This window comes from Phoxinus phoxinus, assembly GCF_949152265.1.
Source record: "Phoxinus phoxinus genome assembly, chromosome: 24".
Classification (NCBI taxonomy): Eukaryota; Metazoa; Chordata; class Actinopteri; order Cypriniformes; family Leuciscidae; genus Phoxinus; species Phoxinus phoxinus.
In genome coordinates this window covers 27148160-27160659 of record NC_136899.1, presented here as the reverse complement: position 1 = coordinate 27160659, position 12500 = coordinate 27148160, and the positions used below count along the sequence as shown (strand labels likewise).

General features: G+C 51.6%; 1 protein-coding gene across 2 annotated transcripts in view; it reads left to right on the top strand.

The window, feature by feature from the left end:
* The window catches only part of col15a1a (collagen, type XV, alpha 1a), a 116084-nt gene that overhangs the window by 84083 nt on the left and 19501 nt on the right, over window positions 1–12500 (top strand). The gene's annotated exons all lie outside the window — the stretch shown is intronic.

Here is a 12500-nt window from a genome sequence, read left to right as displayed (position 1 = left end):
CACACACCTGAAGCTCTCACACTCGTGTTTCTGAGATCTCACACACCTGAAGCGCTCACACTCGTGTTTCTGAGATCTCACACACCTGAAGCGCTCACACTCGTGTTTCTGAGATCTCACACACCTGAAGCGCTCACACTCGTGTTTCTGAGATCTCACACACCTGAAGCGCTCACACTCGTGTTTCTGAGATCTCACACACCTGAAGCGCTCACACTCGTGTGTCTGAGATCTCACACACCTGAAGCTCTCACACTCGTGTGTCTGAGATCTCACACACCTGAAGCTCTCACACTCGTGAGTCTGAGATCTCACACACCTGAAGCGCTCACACTCGTGTGTCTGAGATCTCACACACCTGAAGCGCTCACACTCGTGTGTCTGAGATCTCACACACCTGAAGCTCTCACACTCGTGTGTCTGAGATCTCACACACCTGAAGCTCTCACACTCGTGTGTCTGAGATCTCACACACCTGAAGCGCTCACACTCGTGTGTCTGAGATCTCACACACCTGAAGCGCTCACACTCGTGTGTCTGAGATCTCACACACCTGAAGCGCTCACACTCGTGTTTCTGAGATCTCACACACCTGAAGCGCTCACACTCGTGTTTCTGAGATCTCACACACCTGAAGCGCTCACACTCGTGTGTCTGAGATCTCACACACCTGAAGCGCTCACACTCGTGTTTCTGAGATCTCACACACCTGAAGCTCTCACACTCGTGTGTCTGAGATCTCACACACCTGAAACTCTCACACTCGTGTGTCTGAGATCTCACACATCTGAAGCGCTCACACTCGTGTTTCTGAGATCTCACACACCTGAAGCGCTCACACTCGTGTGTCTGAGATCTCACACACCTGAAGCTCTCACACTCGTGTTTCTGAGATCTCACACACCTGAAGCTCTCACACTCGTGTTTCTGAGATCTCACACACCTGAAGCTCTCACACTCGTGTGTCTGAGATCTCACACACCTGAAGCGCTCACACTCGTGTTTCTGAGATCTCACACACCTGAAGCGCTCACACTCGTGTTTCTGAGATCTCACACACCTGAAGCGCTCACACTCGTGTTTCTGAGATCTCACACACCTGAAGCGCTCACACTCGTGTTTCTGAGATCTCACACACCTGAAGCTCTCACACTCGTGTTTCTGAGATCTCACACACCTGAAGCGCTCACACTCGTGTTTCTGAGATCTCACACACCTGAAGCGCTCACACTCGTGTGTCTGAGATCTCACACAACTGAAGCGCTCACACTCGTGTGTCTGAGATCTCACACACCTGAAGCGCTCACACTCGTGTTTCTGAGATCTCACACACCTGAAGCGCTCACACTCGTGTTTCTGAGATCTCACACACCTGAAGCGCTCACACTCGTGTGTCTGAGATCTCACACACCTGAAGCTCTCACACTCGTGTGTCTGAGATCTCACACACCTGAAGCTCTCACACTCGTGTTTCTGAGATCTCACACACCTGAAGCTCTCACACTCGTGTGTCTGAGATCTCACACACCTGAAGCGCTCACACTCGTGTGTCTGAGATCTCATACACCTGAAGCGCTCACACCCGTGTGTCTGAGATCTCACACACCTGAAGCGCTCACACTCGTGTGTCTGAGATCTCACACACCTGAAGCGCTCACACTCGTGTGTCTGAGATCTCACACACCTGAAGCGCTCACACTCGTGTGTCTGAGATCTCACACACCTGAAGCGCTCACACTCGTGTTTCTGAGATCTCACACACCTGAAGCGCTCACACTCGTGTGTCTGAGATCTCACACACCTGAAGCGCTCACACCCGTGTGTCTGAGATCTCACACACCTGAAGCGCTCACACTCGTGTTTCTGAGATCTCACACACCTGAAGCTCTCACACTCGTGTGTCTGAGATCTCACACACCTGAAGCGCTCACACTCGTGTTTCTGAGATCTCACACACCTGAAGCGCTCACACTCGTGTTTCTGAGATCTCACACACCTGAAGCGCTCACACTCGTGTTTCTGAGATCTCACACACCTGAAGCGCTCACACTCGTGTGTCTGAGATCTCACACACCTGAAGCGCTCACACTCGTGTTTCTGAGATCTCACACACCTGAAGCGCTCACACTCGTGTGTCTGAGATCTCACACACCTGAAGCGCTCACACTCGTGTGTCTGAGATCTCACACACCTGAAGCGCTCACACTCGTGTTTCTGAGATCTCACACACCTGAAGCGCTCACACTCGTGTGTCTGAGATCTCACACACCTGAAGCGCTCACACTCGTGTTTCTGAGATCTCACACACCTGAAGCGCTCACACTCGTGTTTCTGAGATCTCACACACCTGAAGCGCTCACACTCGTGTGTCTGAGATCTCACACATCTGAAGCGCTCACACTCGTGTTTCTGAGATCTCACACATCTGAAGCGCTCACACTCGTGTTTCTGAGATCTCACACACCTGAAGCGCTCACACTCGTGTGTCTGAGATCTCACACACCTGAAGCTCTCACACTCGTGTTTCTGAGATCTCACACACCTGAAGCTCTCACACTCGTGTTTCTGAGATCTCACACACCTGAAGCTCTCACACTCGTGTGTCTGAGATCTCACACACCTGAAGCGCTCACACTCGTGTTTCTGAGATCTCACACACCTGAAGCGCTCACACTCGTGTTTCTGAGATCTCACACACCTGAAGCGCTCACACTCGTGTTTCTGAGATCTCACACACCTGAAGCGCTCACACTCGTGTTTCTGAGATCTCACACACCTGAAGCTCTCACACTCGTGTTTCTGAGATCTCACACACCTGAAGCGCTCACACTCGTGTTTCTGAGATCTCACACACCTGAAGCGCTCACACTCGTGTGTCTGAGATCTCACACAACTGAAGCGCTCACACTCGTGTGTCTGAGATCTCACACACCTGAAGCGCTCACACTCGTGTTTCTGAGATCTCACACACCTGAAGCGCTCACACTCGTGTTTCTGAGATCTCACACACCTGAAGCGCTCACACTCGTGTGTCTGAGATCTCACACACCTGAAGCTCTCACACTCGTGTGTCTGAGATCTCACACACCTGAAGCTCTCACACTCGTGTTTCTGAGATCTCACACACCTGAAGCTCTCACACTCGTGTGTCTGAGATCTCACACACCTGAAGCGCTCACACTCGTGTGTCTGAGATCTCATACACCTGAAGCGCTCACACCCGTGTGTCTGAGATCTCACACACCTGAAGCGCTCACACTCGTGTGTCTGAGATCTCACACACCTGAAGCGCTCACACTCGTGTGTCTGAGATCTCACACACCTGAAGCGCTCACACTCGTGTTTCTGAGATCTCACACACCTGAAGCGCTCACACTCGTGTGTCTGAGATCTCACACACCTGAAGCGCTCACACCCGTGTGTCTGAGATCTCACACACCTGAAGCGCTCACACTCGTGTTTCTGAGATCTCACACACCTGAAGCTCTCACACTCGTGTGTCTGAGATCTCACACACCTGAAGCGCTCACACTCGTGTTTCTGAGATCTCACACACCTGAAGCGCTCACACTCGTGTTTCTGAGATCTCACACACCTGAAGCGCTCACACTCGTGTGTCTGAGATCTCACACACCTGAAGCGCTCACACTCGTGTGTCTGAGATCTCACACACCTGAAGCGCTCACACTCGTGTTTCTGAGATCTCACACACCTGAAGCGCTCACACTCGTGTGTCTGAGATCTCACACACCTGAAGCGCTCACACTCGTGTTTCTGAGATCTCACACACCTGAAGCGCTCACACTCGTGTGTCTGAGATCTCACACACCTGAAGCGCTCACACTCGTGTTTCTGAGATCTCACACACCTGAAGCGCTCACACCCGTGTGTCTGAGATCTCACACACCTGAAGCGCTCACACTCGTGTTTCTGAGATCTCACACACCTGAAGCTCTCACACCCGTGTCTCTGAGATCTCACACACCTGAAGCGCAAACACTCGTGTGTCTGAGATCTCACACACCTGAAGCGCTCACACTCGTGTGTCTGAGATCTCACACACCTGAAGCGCTCACACTCGTGTGTCTGAGATCTCACACATCTGAAGCGCTCACACTCGTGTTTCTGAGATCTCACACACCTGAAGCGCTCACACCCGTGTGTCTGAGATCTCACACACCTGAAGCGCTCACACCCGTGTGTCTGAGATCTCACACACCTGAAGCGCTCACACTCGTGTTTCTGAGATCTCACACACCTGAAGCTCTCACACCCGTGTCTCTGAGATCTCACACACCTGAAGCGCAAACACTCGTGTGTCTGAGATCTCACACACCTGAAGCGCTCACACTCGTGTGTCTGAGATCTCACACACCTGAAGCGCTCACACTCGTGTGTCTGAGATCTCACACACCTGAAGCGCTCACACTCGTGTGTCTGAGATCTCACACATCTGAAGCGCTCACACTCGTGTTTCTGAGATCTCACACACCTGAAGCGCTCACACCCGTGTGTCTGAGATCTCACACACCTGAAGCGCTCACACCCGTGTGTCTGAGATCTCACACACCTGAAGCTCTCACACTCGTGTTTCTGAGATCTCACACACCTGAAGCTCTCACACCCGTGTCTCTGAGATCTCACACACCTGAAGCTCTCACACCCGTGTCTCTGAGATCTCACACACCTGAAGCGCAAACACTCGTGTGTCTGAGATCTCACACACCTGAAGCGCTCACACTCGTGTGTCTGAGATCTCACACATCTGAAGCGCTCACACTCGTGTTTCTGAGATCTCACACACCTGAAGCGCTCACACTCGTGTTTCTGAGATCTCACACACCTGAAGCGCTCACACCCGTGTGTCTGAGATCTCACACACCTGAAGCGCTCACACTCGTGTTTCTGAGATCTCACACACCTGAAGCGCTCACACTCGTGTGTCTGAGATCTCACACACCTGAAGCGCTCACACTCGTGTGTCTGAGATCTCACACACCTGAAGCGCTCACACTCGTGTGTCTGAGATCTCACACACCTGAAGCGCTCACACTCGTGTTTCTGAGATCTCACACACCTGAAGCTCTCACACTCGTGTGTCTGAGATCTCACACACCTGAAGCTCTCACACTCGTGTGTCTGAGATCTCACACACCTGAAGCTCTCACACCCGTGTGTCTGAGATCTCACACACCTGAAGCGCTCACACTCGTGTGTCTGAGATCTCACACACCTGAAGCGCTCACACTCGTGTGTCTGAGATCTCACACACCTGAAGCGCTCACACTCGTGTGTCTGAGATCTCACACACCTGAAGCGCTCACACTCGTGTGTCTGAGATCTCACACACCTGAAGCGCTCACACTCGTGTGTCTGAGATCTCACACACCTGAAGCGCTCACACTCGTGTGTCTGAGATCTCACACACCTGAAGCGCTCACACTCGTGTGTCTGAGATCTCACACACCTGAAGCGCTCACACTCGTGTTTCTGAGATCTCACACACCTGAAGCGCTCACACTCGTGTTTCTGAGATCTCACACACCTGAAGCGCTCACACTCGTGTGTCTGAGATCTCACACACCTGAAGCGCTCACACTCGTGTTTCTGAGATCTCACACACCTGAAGCGCTCACACTCGTGTGTCTGAGATCTCACACACCTGAAGCGCTCACACTCGTGTTTCTGAGATCTCACACACCTGAAGCTCTCACACCCGTGTGTCTGAGATCTCACACACCTGAAGCTCTCACACTCGTGTTTCTGAGATCTCACACACCTGAAGCGCTCACACTCGTGTGTCTGAGATCTCACACACCTGAAGCTCTCACACTCGTGTGTTTGAGATCTCACACACCTGAAGCGCTCACACTCGTGTTTCTGAGATCTCACACACCTGAAGCGCTCACACTCGTGTTTCTGAGATCTCACACACCTGAAGCGCTCACACTCGTGTTTCTGAGATCTCACACACCTGAAGCTCTCACACTCATGTTTCTGAGATCTCACACACCTGAAGCGCTCACACTCGTGTTTCTGAGATCTCACACACCTGAAGCGCTCACGACCGTGTGTCTGAGATCTCACACACCTGAAGCGCTCACACTCGTGTGTCTGAGATCTCACACACCTGAAGCTCTCACACTCGTGTGTCTGAGATCTCACACACCTGAAGCTCTCACACTCGTGTGTCTGAGATCTCACACACTGAAGCTCTCACACTCGTGTTTCTGAGATCTCACACACTGAAGCTCTCACACTCGTGAGTCTGAGATCTCACACACCTGAAGCGCTCACACTCGTGTGTCTGAGATCTCACACACCTGAAGCTCTCACACTCGTGTGTCTGAGATCTCACACACCTGAAGCTCTCACACTCATGTTTCTGAGATCTCACACACCTGAAGCGCTCACACTCGTGTTTCTGAGATCTCACACACCTGCAGCTCTCACACTCGTGTGTCTGAGATCTCACACACCTGAAGCTCTCACACTCATGTTTCTGAGATCTCACACACCTGAAGCGCTCACACTCGTGTTTCTGAGATCTCACACACCTGAAGCGCTCACACCCGTGTGTCTGAGATCTCACACACCTGAAGCGCTCACACTCGTGTGTCTGAGATCTCACACACCTGAAGCTCTCACACTCGTGTGTCTGAGATCTCACACACCTGAAGCGCTCACACTCGTGTGTCTGAGATCTCACACACCTGAAGCGCTCACACTCGTGTGTCTGAGATCTCACACACCTGAAGCTCTCACACTCGTGTGTCTGAGATCTCACACACCTGAAGCGCTCACACTCGTGTGTCTGAGATCTCACACACCTGAAGCTCTCACACTCGTGTGTCTGAGATCTCACACACCTGAAGCGCTCACACTCGTGTGTCTGAGATCTCACACACCTGAAGCTCTCACACTCGTGTGTCTGAGATCTCACACACCTGAAGCGCTCACACTCGTGTGTCTGAGATCTCACACACCTGAAGCTCTCACACTCGTATGTTTGAGATCTCACACACCTGAAGCGCTCACACTCGTGTGTCTGAGATCTCACACACTAAAGCGCTCACACTCGTGTGTCTGAGATCTCACACACCTGAAGCTCTCACACTCGTGTGTCTGAGATCTCACACACTGAAGCGCTCACACTCGTGTGTCTGAGATCTCACACACCTGAAGCGCTCACACTCGTGTGTCTGAGATCTCACACACCTGAAGCTCTCACACTCGTGTGTCTGAGATCTCACACACCTGAAGCTCTCACACTCGTGTGTCTGAGATCTCACACACCTGAAGCGCTCACACTTGTGTGTCTGAGATCTCACACACCTGAAGCGCTCACACTCGTGTGTCTGAGATCTCACACACCTGAAGCGCTCACACTCGTGTGTCTGAGATCTCACACACCTGAAGCGCTCACACTCGTGTGTCTGAGATCTCACACACCTGAAGCGCTCACACTCGTGTGTCTGAGATCTCACACACCTGAAGCGCTCACACTCGTGTGTCTGAGATCTCACACACCTGAAGCGCTCACACTCGTGTGTCTGAGATCTCACACACCTGAAGCTCTCACACTCGTGAGTCTGAGATCTCACACACCTGAAGCGCTCACACTCGTGTGTCTGAGATCTCACACACCTGAAGCTCTCACACTCGTGTGTCTGAGATCTCACACACCTGAAGCGCTCACACTCGTGTGTCTGAGATCTCACACACCTGAAGCTCTCACACTCGTGTGTCTGAGATCTCACACACCTGAAGCGCTCACACTCGTGTTTCTGAGATCTCACACACCTGAAGCTCTCACACCCGTGTGTCTGAGATCTCACACACCTGAAGCGCTCACACTCGTGTGTCTGAGATCTCACACACCTGAAGCGCTCACACTCGTGTGTCTGAGATCTCACACACCTGAAGCGCTCACACTCGTGTGTCTGAGATCTCACACACCTGAAGCGCTCACACTCGTGTGTCTGAGATCTCACACACCTGAAGCGCTCACACTCGTGTGTCTGAGATCTCACACACCTGAAGCGCTCACACTCGTGTGTCTGAGATCTCACACACCTGAAGCGCTCACACTCGTGTGTCTGAGATCTCACACACCTGAAGCGCTCACACTCGTGTTTCTGAGATCTCACACACCTGAAGCGCTCACACTCGTGTTTCTGAGATCTCACACACCTGAAGCGCTCACACTCGTGTGTCTGAGATCTCACACACCTGAAGCTCTCACACTTGTGTTTCTGAGATCTCACACACCTGAAGCGCTCACACTCGTGTGTCTGAGATCTCACACACCTGAAGCGCTCACACTCGTGAGTCTGAGATCTCACACACCTGAAGCGCTCACACTCGTGTGTCTGAGATCTCACACACCTGAAGCTCTCACACTCGTGTGTCTGAGATCTCACACACCTGAAGCTCTCACACTCGTGAGTCTGAGATCTCACACACCTGAAGCGCTCACACTCGTGTGTCTGAGATCTCACACACCTGAAGCGCTCACACTCGTGTGTCTGAGATCTCACACACCTGAAGCTCTCACACTCGTGTGTCTGAGATCTCACACACCTGAAGCGCTCACACTCGTGTGTCTGAGATCTCACACACCTGAAGCTCTCACACTCATGTTTCTGAGATCTCACACACCTGAAGCTCTCACACTCGTGTGTCTGAGATCTCACACACCTGAAGCTCTCACACTCGTGTGTTTGAGATCTCACACACCTGAAGCGCTCACACTCGTGTGTCTGAGATCTCACACACTGAAGCGCTCACACTCGTGTGTCTGAGATCTCACACACCTGAAGCGCTCACACTCGTGTGTCTGAGATCTCACACACCTGAAGCTCTCACACTCGTGTGTCTGAGATCTCACACACTGAAGCGCTCACACTCGTGTGTCTGAGATCTCACACACTGAAGCGCTCACACTCGTGTGTCTGAGATCTCACACACCTGAAGCTCTCACACTCGTGTTTCTGAGATCTCACACACCTGAAGCTCTCACACTCGTGTGCCTGAGATCTCACACACCTGAAGCTCTCACACTCGTGTGTCTGAGATCTCACACACCTGAAGCGCTCACACTTGTGTGTCTGAGATCTCACACACCTGAAGCGCTCACACTCGTGTGTCTGAGATCTCACACACCTGAAGCGCTCACACTCGTGTTTCTGAGATCTCACACACCTGAAGCGCTCACACTCGTGTGTCTGAGATCTCACACACCTGAAGCGCTCACACTTGTGTGTCTGAGATCTCACACACCTGAAGCTCTCACACTCGTGTTTCTGAGATCTCACACACCTGAAGCGCTCACACTCGTGTTTCTGAGATCTCACACACCTGAAGCGCTCACACTCGTGTGTCTGAGATCTCACACACCTGAAGCTCTCACACTCGTGTGTCTGAGATCTCACACACCTGAAGCTCTCACACTCGTGTGTCTGAGATCTCACACACCTGAAGCGCTCACACTTGTGTGTCTGAGATCTCACACACCTGAAGCGCTCACACTCGTGTGTCTGAGATCTCACACACCTGAAGCGCTCACACTTGTGTGTCTGAGATCTCACACACCTGAAGCGCTCACACTCGTGTGTCTGAGATCTCACACACCTGAAGCGCTCACACTCGTGTGTCTGAGATCTCACACACTGAAGCGCTCACACTCGTGTGTCTGAGATCTCACACACCTGAAGCGCTCACACTCGTGTGTCTGAGATCTCACACACCTGAAGCTCTCACACTCGTGTGTCTGAGATCTCACACACCTGAAGCTCTCACACTCGTGTGTCTGAGATCTCACACACCTGAAGCGCTCACACTTGTGTGTCTGAGATCTCACACACCTGAAGCTCTCACACTCGTGTGTCTGAGATCTCACACACCTGAAGCGCTCACACTTGTGTGTCTGAGATCTCACACACCTGAAGCTCTCACACTCGTGTGTCTGAGATCTCACACACCTGAAGCTCTCACACTCGTGTGTCTGAGATCTCACACACCTGAAGCGCTCACACTTGTGTGTCTGAGATCTCACACACCTGAAGCTCTCACACTCGTGTGTCTGAGATCTCACACACCTGAAGCTCTCACACTCGTGTGTCTGAGATCTCACACACCTGAAGCTCTCACACTCGTGTGTCTGAGATCTCACACACCTGAAGCGCTCACACTTGTGTGTCTGAGATCTCACACACCTGAAGCTCTCACACTCGTGTGTCTGAGATCTCACACACCTGAAGCTCTCACACTCGTGTGTCTGAGATCTCACACACCTGAAGCGCTCACACTCGTGTGTCTGAGATCTCACACACCTGAAGCGCTCACACTCGTGTGTCTGAGATCTCACACACCTGAAGCTCTCACACTCGTGTGTCTGAGATCTCACACACCTGAAGCTCTCACACTCGTGTGTCTGAGATCTCACACACCTGAAGCGCTCACACTCGTGTGTCTGAGATCTCACACACCTGAAGCGCTCACACTTGTGTGTCTGAGATCTCACACACCTGAAGCGCTCACACTTGTGTGTCTGAGATCTCACACACCTGAAGCTCTCACACTCGTGTGTCTGAGATCTCACACACCTGAAGCTCTCACACTCGTGTGTCTGAGATCTCACACACCTGAAGCGCTCACACTTGTGTGTCTGAGATCTCACACACCTGAAGCGCTCACACTCGTGTGTCTGAGATCTCACACACCTGAAGCGCTCACACTTGTGTGTCTGAGATCTCACACACCTGAAGCTCTCACACTCGTGTGTCTGAGATCTCACACACCTGAAGCTCTCACACTCGTGTGTCTGAGATCTCACACACCTGAAGCGCTCACACTCGTGTGTCTGAGATCTCACACACCTGAAGCGCTCACACTTGTGTGTCTGAGATCTCACACACCTGAAGCTCTCACACTCGTGTGTCTGAGATCTCACACACCTGAAGCGCTCACACTCGTGTGTCTGAGATCTCACACACCTGAAGCGCTCACACTTGTGTGTCTGAGATCTCACACACCTGAAGCTCTCACACTTGTGTGTCTGAGATCTCACACACCTGAAGCGCTCACACTTGTGTGTCTGAGATCTCACACACCTGAAGCGCTCACACTCGTGTTTCTGAGATCTCACACACCTGAAGCGCTCACACTCGTGTTTCTGAGATCTCACACACCTGAAGCGCTCACACTTGTGTGTCTGAGATCTCACACACCTGAAGCTCTCACACTTGTGTGTCTGAGATCTCACACACCTGAAGCGCTCACACTCGTGTGTCTGAGATCTCACACACCTGAAGCGCTCACACTCGTGTGTCTGAGATCTCACACACCTGAAGCTCTCACACTCGTGTGTCTGAGATCTCACACACCTGAAGCGCTCACACTCGTGTGTCTGAGATCTCACACACCTGAAGCGCTCACACTCGTGTGTCTGAGATCTCACACACCTGAAGCGCTCACACTCGTGTGTCTGAGATCTCACACACCTGAAGCGCTCACACTTGTGTGTCTGAGATCTCACACACCTGAAGCGCTCACACTCGTGTGTCTGAGATCTCACACACCTGAAGCGCTCACACTCGTGTGTCTGAGATCTCACACACCTGAAGCGCTCACACTTGTGTGTCTGAGATCTCACACACCTGAAGCGCTCACACTTGTGTGTCTGAGATCTCACACACCTGAAGCGCTCACACTCGTGTTTCTGAGATCTCACACACCTGAAGCGCTCACACTCGTGTTTCTGAGATCTCACACACCTGAAGCGCTCACACTTGTGTGTCTGAGATCTCACACACCTGAAGCTCTCACACTCGTGTGTCTGAGATCTCACACACCTGAAGCGCTCACACTTGTGTGTCTGAGATCTCACACACCTGAAGCTCTCACACTCGTGTGTCTGAGATCTCACACACCTGAAGCGCTCACACTCGTGTGTCTGAGATCTCACACACCTGAAGCGCTCACACTCGTGTGCCTGAGATCTCACACACCTGAAGCGCTCACACTCGTGTGTCTGAGATCTCACACACCTGAAGCGCTCACACTCGTGTGTCTGAGATCTCACACACCTGAAGCGCTCACACTCGTGTTTCTGAGATCTCACACACCTGAAGCGCTCACACTCGTGGGTCAGTGACGTATAAGGATTTTTGACAGGCCAATTTTAAAATACAAAAAAATAGAAATAATACCTGTTGCAATTGTTCAAACATTAAGGATGTTGTGTACACACAAATTCATATACAAATTTAAATTCAAGTGATTTTAGTGTTTTTTCATCTAGATGAATTGGCCGTAGCCTTAAAAAACGTTATTATTTTATTATTAACTGAAATCTCAGTGTACCAAGTCTGTTTTTCTGTCCACACTGAAAACTAAAATACCACAAGAAGAGACAAAATCACAGCTAATCAGATCATACTTGATATTTAAAATACACCTCTCTGAAATGGACCAATGAGACTGCAGTGTGGGCGGAG